Raw genomic sequence first — 13,197 nt, forward strand, 5'->3', positions numbered from 1 at the left:
GAAATCAAAGCAGTGAAATTGATGTCATGGATGTGAACTTCTTGGTTATTCCAAGTATTCCCATGTGAGGCTATTTTGCAGTCAAGTAATCAAAGTATTTTTAAAATGAGAGAATGCATTCAACAAAAATAGGGAGGACCCTGGATTTGGCTAGTAGTCCAGTTTGAGACCTAAATGGGAGCCAGCCCCTAAAGGAATGCTGCATCATATTTGACCTAAAAGAAGAAAAAAATGTTCCTCTTACTACTTTCTTATCTGACCTAAAAATCATTCTGCCACTTTCCTCAATGATTTCCTATATTTTCATGAAGTATTCATTCATATTATATTCTAGATAGATTGCATGATAGTGTAATATAAAGTCCATCCTGGAGAAGAGGGTTGGGATTATGGGATGTGGTCAAAGGTTATGTAGAAGGACCTTCCTGGACAAAGAGAAGGGAGAGCTCTTTATGTGAGACAAGGGTGAAGGAGCAAATTGTGGGACAAGATGTGTGAATGATATGAGATTAGGATTGAGGGAAAAGAAGGTAAATGGTCCCAGTTTTTCAGTGAAGAATGAGGTGAGATCCTCACCTGAGAGGGTGAGGAGTACTGTAGAGGGCTTGAGGAAAGATGAGGAAAGATGAGAAAAGATGAGGAAAAAAAAGATGAGGAAAGAATAGGCTCTGTGATTAATAAGATAGAATTGTTATTAGGAAGGTAGAAAAGGATTTCCTGGCTGCTGTGATGGCTCATTGGACATTTTATAACAAATTTGTAGTGAACCCATTTGGCATGGTTTCATGATTTTCTCCGACTTTGTTTAACAACATACGAATAGGGAGCCATTACATACAGCAGCAGCAGTACAAGCGAACGAGCTGCACAGCCAAGATGTGTGACCTCATGGAGGATCAGACTGCCCAATTCAAGGAGGCCTTCCAGATGCTTGACCAAACAGGAGTTGGAAAGATCTTATACAGCCAGTGTAGGGACATGATGCCAACCCTGGGCCAAAATCCTCCCAATGCTGAGGTGCTCAAGGTCTTAGGGAATCCCAAGAGTGATGAGATGAATGTGAAGGTGCTGGACTTTGAACATTTTCTGCCAATGTTGCAGACCGTAGCAAAGAATAAGGACCAGGGCACATATGAAAACTATGTAGAAGAACTTCGGGTGTTTGATAAGGAAGGGAACGTCACAGTCATGGGGGCTGAAATACGACACGTCATCATCACTTGGGTGAGAAGATGACAGAGGAAGAAGTGGAAGTTTTGGTGGCAGGGCATGACGACAGCGACGGTTGTATCAGCTATGAAGAGCTAGTCCGGATGGTGCCGAATGGCTGAGACCAACTTCCCTTTCCACAAAGAACCCCCTAACTTTCTCAGTGTGAAAATCATCCTCTTGCCCCTGAAGCAACTAACTACATTTTCAGGGTTACCAACATCCTTCCTTTCAATCCCCACCGTATGTCCTCTTTGGCCTATTTGCTCTCTGCTTTCACCAAATAAACTTGCTATCTGCTCCTAAAAAAACAAACAAACAAAGGAGCAAAGGAAGTAGATGGTGGGAGGAATCCAGGGGGGTTGCAATTTAGCAAGTTGTGATGGATTCGTGGGGCAAGAGATTTGAATGTGGAGGATATTTACCAAAGGGTTGAGAAATGGAAGAGAGAACAATGTATTGGTACTGGTGTGAAGGGGTGATGCCCGTGCATGAACTGAGTGTCAGTGGTATTAGAGATGGCTTCTGAAACACTGGAGAAGGTCAAGGGGTAAAGAATTGATCCCAGGCTGACTCTGGGAAGGCCATGGTGGGAGTATTATTTCCACTTCAACTCGACTTAAAAAGCATTTAATACATGCATAACATGTGCATGGTCTTGAGATAGATGCAGGAGATAAAAAGGCAAAAAAAAAGTCCCTACCTCAAGGAACTTCTATTTTAAACCACCAGGTGGTGCTGCTAACATGTTGGCTTTTTTGTCCTCCTCAAAGAGGACCAATGACATCAGGAGGGTGATGTCTTGACTTGCAAGTGAATTGGATATGAGTGAAGCAGAGCTGTGCAAAGCCGCCAGCCTCACTCTCTCCTCCAGAGTCATCAAAATCCACTGGCAAGACATAGGTCAGGACGACTGGCAATGGCCTGGGATGCAATGGGAGATCATGGCCTTTTTAAGTTAAGGCCTTTCCCAGGTCTCAGTTTCTCTGAGGCAAAGCCCATTCAGTAATTAAAAGCTAGGTAAGAACTGAAGCAAGCTCTGAGGGTCTTCCTAGGCCAGATTGGTTCTTTTCTGAAAGCAAATTAGGCCACCTTTTGCTGCTAACATTACTCTGACGAGGAAGGCTCCCGGTTGAACAAGTTGCATGCTCACGTTGGTGTTTGGTGAACTTCACCCATCATCTGAAAGTGTTGGGCAGTACTGCTCTCCCTATGGATCCCAGAAAGTGAAGTAGCTCTACCCCTCCCTGGGTATCCCGACCATCTCAATTTGTGTGCATTTACCCAATTCAAACCAGTTCTTGAGCTGCCGCATCTGGCGAACCCCACTACTTCCTGGACATGCGGGACTTCACTGAGTCCTTGTGTATGTCTGTTATACAATGGGGTCGTTTCCCACAGAACAAACAGAGCATGCTTCACTTTATAAATTGATTTACTCTCAACATTGATTCAGTCATGACAATTCAACACTGTATAACAACCATCTACTGCTGTGTTCCTGCAGCCTGTTCCAGATTCAGATAACTCTAGACAGCACATGGGCTGTTGTGAACCCAGGAGATATGTGAACCCAACTGATATTCAGCTCAGACACACAGTCATTAGGTGAAGACTCAGAGGCGTTGGATCTGGGACCTCTCACAGCATAGGATGTGGGTAGATTCTGGACCCAATAAACAAAGAGGCTCCCTTTAAGAGTACATTTTTCCCCATTTGGTATCTAACCATTAGTCGGGACTTGCAGCTTCTTCTTCCTATACCTAGTTCATCATGGTGTAGGGGGAGTGCAGGCTGGTCCCGGTCCTGCAAAGGAGAAACCTGCTGTCCCATGTTGTCTCTACATCTCTCTGGCCTTGACATTTTTATAATAAAAGCTAGCATTCACATAGTGTCTTTGGGTTTACAGTGTTTTTATGTATTTTTTCTTCTTTTAGCCTCACAACCCTATAGATAAGTGCTAGTATTATCATCCCCATTTTATAGGTGAAGAAACTGAGATTGGGAGAGAATAAGTGGCTTTTCCAGGGTTACACAGCTAGGAAGTGTCTTTGAGTAGGATTCACACTCAGGTCTTTCTGATTCCAAGTCCAGCACTCTCTCCACTAGGCTGCCCAAGCACCTTACCTGTTACCTTTAGGCCACTCTGTCCTTATGCTAAATCTTGTCACTTCATTTTGCAACTTCCCCAGGTTGTTGTTTGTCCTTTGTTCTCGAAGAGGACCATAATATCAGGAAGTTGATGCTATGACTTGCAAGTGCATTGGATTTAAGTGAGGGAAGGCTGTGCAGAGTCACCAGCCTCACTCTCTCCTCCAAAATCATCAGTAAATAACAGTTGTTGCTGTTTTGGCCAGAAACCCTCAGGGTCTTCCCCTCCCAAATTGGTTTTGTTTTATTTTATTTTTTGACTAGGTGAAAGAGGCCATTCTTTGCCTCATTTCTTACCTAGCCTTAATCACTAAATGGGTGCTGCCTCAGTCAACTGAGACCTGGAAAAGACTTTCACTTAAAAAGGCCAAGGTCTCCCACTGCATCAGGGGTCATCTCCAGTCTTCCTGATCTGTATCTTGCCACTGGGCAACTTCCCCACTCAGAAGTAGAAACCTATATCCTCCATACAGTAGGGGAGGAACCAAAAAGGAAGGTGTTGGGGGGGCCTACACATTCTCCTGGAGCTGTACAATGTATCAGCTGATAAGAAAGAACAAGGAGGTAGAGACGACTAAAGACTAGGGAAGTCAGGGAATGTTTCCCAGGGCATTCCCAAGTGTCACCTCAGTTGAGCCTTAAGAGAAGCTAAGGATTCTTAGCAGCTGAGCTGAGCAGGAACAGCATTCCTGGTACACAGGATGGCCTGTGCAAAGCCTCGGAGAGAGGAGATGGAAGGGCAACTTTGTGGAACGGCAAATAGACTTGCTGAGCTGGACTGTCAAGTACGTAATAGGGAGTAGTAATTTGAAACAAGTCCGTGGATGCAGGCTGAATCCAGCCCGGGAAAGTCTTTAAATGCTGAGTTGAGGAGTTTATATTTCATCCTAAAGATAATAACCATCGACTGAAGTTTCTTGAGTATTCATTCTGTAAACTCATTTTTTAAAATTGGAGATTTGGGGGTATGGGTTGTAGAGGTTGTAGTGGCATACTATAGATTCATAGGGAACTTATGAGACACTAAAAATTCTGCATCTTTTATGCATAAACCAAGCTTGCTTCCTCTGCTCTGTATTTGTACAGTTGATTATTTGGACCCAAAATGTAGGACTTTAAGTGTACATCTATTAAATTTCATTTTCTTAGATTTGGCTTACTCTTTGTGTCTATGGAGATCACTTGGACACTGTTTTATAATGTCCATATTTTACATACCTGATAACCATGTCTTCTTTATGCCATTTGCCAATTTGATAAACATTTTATCTATAGTCTCATTCACATAATTGAGAAAAATGTTATTTATGCAAAAAAATTTTAGTTCTATGTAACCATGATTATCTTTTTCATCTCTTATCTAAATTCCTTTTTTTCTTATTTAAACTCTTAATCTCTCAATAATAATAACTCTCAGTCCTGGTTCCTGGAAGCCCTTTTCTCCCCTTCAAGGGGGGCTCATGAAGTTCCCCTTAGGCGTAATGTAGCTTTCTGATGAGTTCCCTGTAGAGTTCTGAAGCTGCCTTTCCTCGGTGTTTCTAGTATTTTCTCAGCTCCCAAGGCAGACACTGCCATTAAATGGTCCAGAAACATTCTTAGGATGCTAGTGAGAACTCCAAATCCTTCAGCTTTTTGAAGTTCACAGGTTATACTTCAGTCAGGCAGGGGTTGGAGTAGAAACAGAAGCTTTCCTCATCTCCTATAACCATTCCCTCTGGGGCTCTTAACTGTAATGGTTTCTACCATTGAGCATGTTAGGCACTAGAATGCCTGGGTTTCAAACTACCTTGCTACTTTAATCCATGACCCACAGTACATAAATGAGTCTCGTTAGTCAATCTAAATCTACTTCCTGAATAATGTCATTTTTTTTCATCCAGTATCACTATGGTAGGTATTGGACAAAGGATAAAATATTAAACCCAAGACATGTCATGGAGGAAAAATGAATAATACTTAGTGACTGTAACAGCAAAAAAAAAAATGATAGGGGAATTAAATGTGACTAGAGGGAGGAAAGTAAAATATTTCTGTGAACATATGTATTCCTAAGAGATGGCAGATGCTAATGTTTCCAATAATGGGGATAATTTTCTGTCATATTCTTTTGACAAGTCTTTTTTATTATTCCAAGTAAATAAATAGGTTTGAATGTTAGTCTGAGAAACCATCCTAAAATAAGTGGGACCAGAAACTAATCATCTTCGACTGATTTCTATATAAGTTGTTTTCAATAAACACAAGAGCATCCTTACAAATACAAATGTGGTTTGCCTTCAGATGTGCAGTCATTGGCTTCTTGAGCCATGAAAAATCAGAGACTTTCAGATGTGGGATGATTCGAGGAAGATATGTGAGTATTTTCAACCCAGGAAGAGAAAAAATGATATCTCTGTGTGAAGTACGAGTATTTGGAAAAGCATCAGATTCTTTTCCCCCTGGTCATATGTCATTCAGTCCTAAATCTCACCCTTCATCATCCCAAGCTGGTAATGCCATGGATTCAACTGGTGAGTATATTTTCTGATTAAGGGGAATTTAATTAACATTATAATTCTTTCTGTAAAACATTCATGATTGGAAATACAATTCATATAAAAACAGAGTTCTTAACTTGGGGTCTGTGAACTTGTTTTTGTAGTATTTTGGTAACTATTTCTTCAGTGTAATTGGTCTCTTTTGTAATCCTATACATCTTATTTTATACATTTAAAAGTATTTTCTTGAGAAGGTGTCCATAGACGTCTCCAGACTACCAAGGGGGACCATGCCATAAAAAATATTAAGAACTTCTGTTATAAAGGAAGAGACTTAGAAGGGGTTATAAAAATCATCTTTCCCTCTTGTGGCATTCTGCCAAAGATATCATCTTCTAATCTCCAAATATAAAGTTGACTTGTTTTGATCTTTCAGAACATTTCGATGCTGTAGACAACTCAGGATGTTATCAATCAGTCTCTAAGATTGGGTCACCACTATCAAAATGACATAACTGAGACCTTTCCAGGCAGGAGCTGACTAACAGTGTGTGAAGGTCTAGGATGACATAGTCACAATGTGACCCCTCAAACCTGCAGACTAGAGCAACTATCTCTTTTTGTTTTAATCTGTTACCCTTAACTTTATACAGCTCATTTGGAAATTTAGTGGTGCCAGTCTAACTTCGTTCATTTTTCCATAGTGCTCTTTGATTTTCTTCCCTATCTACTTTTCCATATGAATCTTCTTATGAGTTTCCCGAAACTCTCATATTTTTCCTCTCTTCTCCTTACTCACACTCACCTGCCTTCCACTTTTTGGATTTTTTTCATATTCTCTCTTCTCCTTATACTAAATGGTTCCCCCTTCATTATCATCATCAATAATCATCCTCATATCTCTTTCTCCATCCCTCTCTTTTCTCTCTCTGTCTTTCTCTCTCATTCATTTTTCCTCTGTGACATGTCTTGGGTTTAATATATTATCTTTTATCCAACACCTAGAATAGTCCTGTTGGATGAATAATTGGCACTACTCAGGAAGTAGCATGCCTTACCCTTTAAAAGCCTATCTCAGGTACATGAACTAATGTATTAATTTTAATTCATGCTAGAACAAAGGCCTCATAGTTGGGGCTGGGGTAGGAGGTAAGAAGATCTATTGAATCTCATTTTGCCTAGAGAATTCATACCTTTTCAGGGAGACCAAAGTGGGAAGAAGGGCTTAGCCTACTCTTCCTGAGCCATGTGAGCACATGCCTGCTATAGATATAAATTCAAAAGCAAAGAGGCTCTTACCTTGGAAGATGAGAACTCACTGCTTGCAGTAGGAATAACACATTGTGACGAGAGAGCACCAGTCCCAAGGAGTGTTGCCAGCCTGCTCTAGCAAGATGTATAAAGAAGTACAGCAACATTGTTGTTGATTCTTGAGAAGGAGTTGATTGCTTATTATTATGTATTAGCATCTGATAAATGGGAATTTTAGAAGGTATTTCACCATCATATTTCGTTGTTCTTCCTAATTGTATAGTTCAGTTTGAAATCTTGAACTGAAGCTGTTGTCACAAAGTTACACTAAATCGAAGTGCAAATGGATGGGCTTCTGACTTGGCCAATTTCCATCTGACAGATATGTAATAAAAATGCTGGGGATCCAGTGCTATGAAAAATCTGATGGAAAGAGAAAGAAGGAGATGGGCAGAGAGAGAGAGATGGAGAGAGAGAAATAGAGGAGACAGGCAGGCAGGCAGAAATAGGGAGGAGAGACACAGAGAGAAAGGCAGAGAGGGAGAAAGAGGAAAAGAGGAGAGATACAGAGAGAGAAAGAGACAAACAGAGAGAAAAAGTGAGAAAAACAGAAAGAGAAAAGACAGAAAGACAGACAGAGAAAGAGTTTGGGGGGTGAGTAGCTATGTGAAAGACAGCCCAGTCAGTGAAGCCCTGGAGGATCCATGAGTGACCAATCAAGGAGTAACAAGGCACAGGACCACTGTCCAGAAGAACAAATTTGGACCTTACCCTTAATTTGGACCTCATCCAGGGCAGTAATATAAGTCACATAGATTGTACAGGCCCTGTACAGGTCCCACCAAGGGATAGGCCTCTTGATTCCAAGCTCTTCTCCTTGCAGAAAGGACAAGGTGGGGTAGAGTGTCCCTATCCAAGTTAGTACTTAGGATCGTATAAGCCCCTGAGAAGATAAAAGGCCACTAGTGTGCATTGGGAAGTGAGAGTCAAGGGAGGATTGTTACCTGGTTCTCTAAGAGTCATAAGTTCTTTGCAGTAATTACTATAAATATGATAGTGTTGCCCAGAGAACTATATGGGTCTCTTATGCTATGGTAAAGTCCCACAGAAAAAAATTAAGTGACTTGCCAAAGTCATACACGTTGAACGTTGTCATGCCACTGATTTTCCACACTTGGTTTTGTACGTACAATTTTTGAAGAGTATCCTGAACATTTTCTCTACGTTTGGTTAGTTCCTCTTGGTAATTTCATATGACTGGATGTGGGGCATAATTTATATCCCTACACATCTTCAGAATATATTGCGTTATGTCCCCAGTTCAGTAAAGCAGAAAGCTTTTCCATTGAGACTAAACATTATTTAGAAATGATCAGTTTAGAGAATTTTCTGGTTGATTGAGTGAACTGACCATCCCATCTAATCATATTGTTGGGTTTATCATTTACTATACCTTGCCAGAAGTAACAGAAGCATGTATGAGTAGGTATTGAAGCCAGGTACACGGTCTACCCTGCCCAACTTGACAGCCCATTCCAGACTTCCAGCGAACATTCTCCATGCATACTGTTGACCTGTTTAACTCTGTCACAACATACAAAACTCTAACATTTTAAGAAACCCAGAGAATTGCAGTTGGCATATAGGCCAGTTTGCCACCAACAAAATGAACTGAAGAACTGAGAATGCTATGCCAAGCCCTACATTGATTTATGTTTTCAGAGAAGAGTCAAATGTGCTGAACAGTGCATTAGAAATTTAATCTGGGCTCTTTGACCTGCTGTCTTTTTGACTGTGGGAAAGTCATTTACCTTTTCTGGATCTTCTCTGATCCATGCCCTTTGCCTTCGTGTACTTGACATAAATAATAAATGTGTAGGGTACTATCCACTGGAGGACACTCAAATCCTCTAATGGGTCCATGAGCTCATTGATTGAGCCGCTTCCCCCAACAATACAAATCATCCTGTCCATGCTTGTTGCCTCTCCTATGCAACTTATGTCCATGTTGTCCTGTAAGCTCATCACAGTAGACCCACCCAACCCAATGTGTTGTGAGCCAGCATGATATAATAGAGGTGGTATGGTGTGGAGTAGAGGGCAGTGGACTTGGCATCAGGGTTCAAACTCTACCTCAGATACTTAACCAGTTCCATAAACCTTGACATTATCCTCTCTGCGCCTCTCTTTGTAAGGGAGTTGATTTGAGGGCCTTCAAGGTCCCTTCCAACTAAATCTCCAATAATCTTCTAATGTGGCAAAGATGTGAATGAAGCTCTCAGGCCATTGGCCTGTAATCCATTGCCCTCACTATATGACTAACCCTGCCCCTTTTTAATCACATATTTCTCTGATGACATCCTTTATTCTAGTTCTTCAGGATCTCTATGGTTTGGAGATATGAAGATGGAAAAAATAACATATTTCCTATGGTCAAGGAGTTTGCAATCTAGTAAGGGAAATGAGACAAAAGCAAAAATTATTATTATGCATGTATCATAAATGCGTTAAGTCCCCAAAAAAGGGATCTGAGACATTAAAGAAGTGAAAGAGAATTCGCGGTTAGGGGATCAAGGGATGCTTTAGAAAGGACATACTGAGCAGCTGGGCCTTCAAAGGAAGGGATGGTTCTAATGGGAAAGGAGAAGGGATGGAAATCTTTATCAAGTTCCATTTTAGACAAATATAACAGCTATTATCTGGGACAGCATGTGAACATTTTGTAAAGTTGTTTACCCTTGTGTGAAGAATGCAATACTTTAGTTCTGCTCAAGAGAATCTGTACTTCTTGCTGACTCAGATAATTCACGACCACCAATGCCAATCTCTTCTTTCCTTTCAGCTCCATTGGTATCAAGGGGGAAACCAGCCTTCCAGTCCAGCATCATCAGTCCTTTAGGATCTCCTGAGAGAGCTGTGGATGGGTTTTTATTTAGTGACTTTAACCAAGGTTCTTGTATGCAAACTTACCCAGAGAATGATCCCTGGTGGATGGTAGATCTGGGCTCAGTGTACACCGTGGAATCTGTGTCAATCACCAGCCGAAGAGATTGCTGCTCTGAACTGATGAATGGAGCCATGATCCTGGTTGGAGACTCCCAATATCTGGATGGCAGGTTGAATCCCAGGTAAATGATTTACCAACCACTTTTAAATCCCAGGAGACCTAGGGTTTTAATGCAACAACTAGAATGAAGAATTGAATCTATTAGCTATATAAATCAAGTATCTAACCCTTTTCTCTCATGTACCAAATACCTCGAGTACAAGGGTGTGTTTTTCTGAATTCGCCACATTCCATGAATCCGAGACAATAAACTTAATGTAAGCATGATGCCATTGATATTAAATGTATGATTACTTCAGGATGTGTTTCTCTTCCCTTTCCCTCCACTTGAATATATTTATTCATTCCACAAATATTTAAGTATAAAACACTGTCCTAGGCTTAGGGGGTCATCTAGTAGTAAAATCAAACATAGTCCCTTCCATCACTACAAAATCTCACAATTGACACATTTATACTCTAATAGGGAAAGAAGTAACTTAAACTACCTCAGCCTCAGTTTCTCCATTTATAAAATGAGGGGATTATACTAGCCAGCCTCTGAGATTCCTTCCAGTTCTGGATTTCTGGTCCTATAATCTATCTGACAAATACACCAAGAACTATAATACAAAACAGTATTGCCAATGTGTAAGAGAAATATAAACAAGGCACCAGGAGAGTTAATAGGCTATGTAAACCTTGACATTATTCTCTCTGTGTCACTCTCTGTTAGGGGGTTGTTTGAGGACTTTGGGGATCTCTTTTAGCTCTAAATCTTCAATCTTATGAAAAATCACTTCCAGTTGGAGAGATTAGGAAGTACTTCATTGGACAAAATGACCTTTAAGCTAATTCTTTCTTAAACACTATTTTCAAAGTTGAGAATGGTAAAGATGCAAGAGAGGAGGAAAATACAGAGAGGAAAAGAAGAGGACAGATGGCATTGAAGGCATATGTAACAACTTGAGAGAACATACAGTATAGCACCCAGAGATAAGGAGACAATCAGGAGAATGCAACACCACATAGAAGGAGGGCATTTTTCAAGTCCTGGGTCCATCTCAATCACTAGTTCTTTGGAACACTGAAATGGACAAACCCGCTATACCAGACAGGTGGAGCAAAAGAGCACAGTGTGCCAAGAATCCTCATAAGAGCAGTTCTTCTCAGCCACCCTTTTTCCTCTTTCCCTATATACTTTTCCTTGTTTCAGATTGACTTTTGAATCAGACCTCTGCATTTTTCAACCACCTCACTGCTCCCCCTTCTCGGGTCTATTTGCCTCAGTTCTTGGCCCTAGCCATTCCAATGATGAGCAAAGACTCCATGTAGGATGTAATGCCTGAGCTAAGCTTTGAAGGAAAGTAGGGATTCTACGAAATAGAGATCAGGAGAAAAAACATACCAGGCACTGGTGACAAGGCAGAAATACAAAGATCATTTGTAGGAAATGTGTGAGGAGCACTAATAGGTCGGAGACAGGTTGAAAAGGGCTTTACATGACAAACAGAGGGGTTTGTATTTGTTCCTGGAAGTAATGGAAAGCCAGTTCACTCATCAGTTCTGGTCACCTTAACAGCTGAAACCCATCACTCAGCTCAGTCGTGCCTCTCACAGACAGTCATCAAGCAGTAATATAATCCCAGAAATGTAGAAGGCAAGACTCACCTCCCCCATGCCAACATCTTAGGTAATGACTCAATTAATTAATTAATCAATCAAGCATTTATTATGTACCTGCTGTATGTTGGGCACAGATCCAGAGACAAGAAAATGAAGCAATCTTTGCTCTCAAGGAGCTAGCATTATATCAGAGAGGACAAAATGTACATATGTAAGTATATACAGAAAGATGTAGCCCACCAACTGCTAAGTCAACATATGCACTTTACTCAAGTACAAGATGGGAAGATTGACTTGAAAATGCTTATAACAACAATAATAATAGCCAGCATTTACATAATGCCTTAAGGTTTGCAGAGCACTGTGCATATGCTATCTCATTTGAACCTCACAACAACCCAAGAAATAAATGCTATTATTATCCCCACTTTATAGATGAAGAAACTGAGATAGAAGGAAGTTAAGTGACTTGCCCAGGGTCACACAGGTAGTAAGTATCTGAGATCAAATTTGAACTCAAGTCTTCCTGTCTCTAGGTCTTGGTCTTGACCGTAGGCCCAGCACTCTATCAGCTAAGGTGCCTAGCTGCACCACAGTGCCAAGTGCTAGGGATACAAAGAAAGTGGTTTGGTTTTTTTAAGTGCCAGGCTTCAAGCTCACAATGTAATGTCAACTGTTCAGATGGGGAAAAAACCCAACCCTGGATATTTTAGTGGCCTCAAAATTTCAAATGAGTCAACAGTGTGACACGATATTCAAAAGAAACAAGACTTTATGCTGTGTCTTAGACCGTCAGATATGATTTCTGAGTAAAGATATCAACATTTAAAAGATTATAGTGAACAGCAGAGGTATTATATCATTACATATCTCCTATATTACCTGTGTATTTAGGGATTTTCTTTCACAATTCAGGTATAGGTTGGTCTAGGTGACTTCTAGGGCACCTTCCAAATCCAAGATTCTACGATGCCCACTGTGACAACTGCAACATAATAGAAACAGAACAGTTTATACAGTGACAACAATATGGTAAACAATACGGCAAAGAACTTTGAAAGAATTAGGAACTCTGTTCAGCGCGATGACCAGCCATGATTCCAGAGGACTAGTGATGGAACGTACTAGATAAAGAGTGAAGGCCTCAGAGTACAGAATAAAATAAAGATTTTTTTTTGGGGGGGGGGGACATGCAAATGGAGAAATTTATTTTGACTGGCTATACATGTTTGTAATCTATTTTGTTTTTCTTTCCTTTTCAAAAGATGTCAAGGTTGAAGGTTGAGGTAGAAGGATAAAAAGGCGGATTTTTACTGATTAAAATATATGTATATATGTGTGTGTGTGTCTATACATATATGTGTATATATATAATTTTGTATATATTGCATATATATTATATTGTATACATATTGTATATATAGCATATACTATATA

The 13,197-nt window shown here is 40.5% G+C and overlaps 1 pseudogene; it reads left to right on the forward strand.

Annotated features, from left to right (window-relative positions):
* The first annotated feature begins 876 nt into the window (after positions 1–876).
* Positions 877–1,331, forward strand: LOC118851763 (annotated as a pseudogene).
* Positions 1,332–13,197: the final 11,866 nt, after the last annotated feature.

The sequence above is a fragment of the Trichosurus vulpecula genome, chromosome 5 (assembly GCF_011100635.1).
Source record: "Trichosurus vulpecula isolate mTriVul1 chromosome 5, mTriVul1.pri, whole genome shotgun sequence".
Lineage (NCBI taxonomy): Eukaryota > Metazoa > Chordata > Mammalia > Diprotodontia > Phalangeridae > Trichosurus > Trichosurus vulpecula.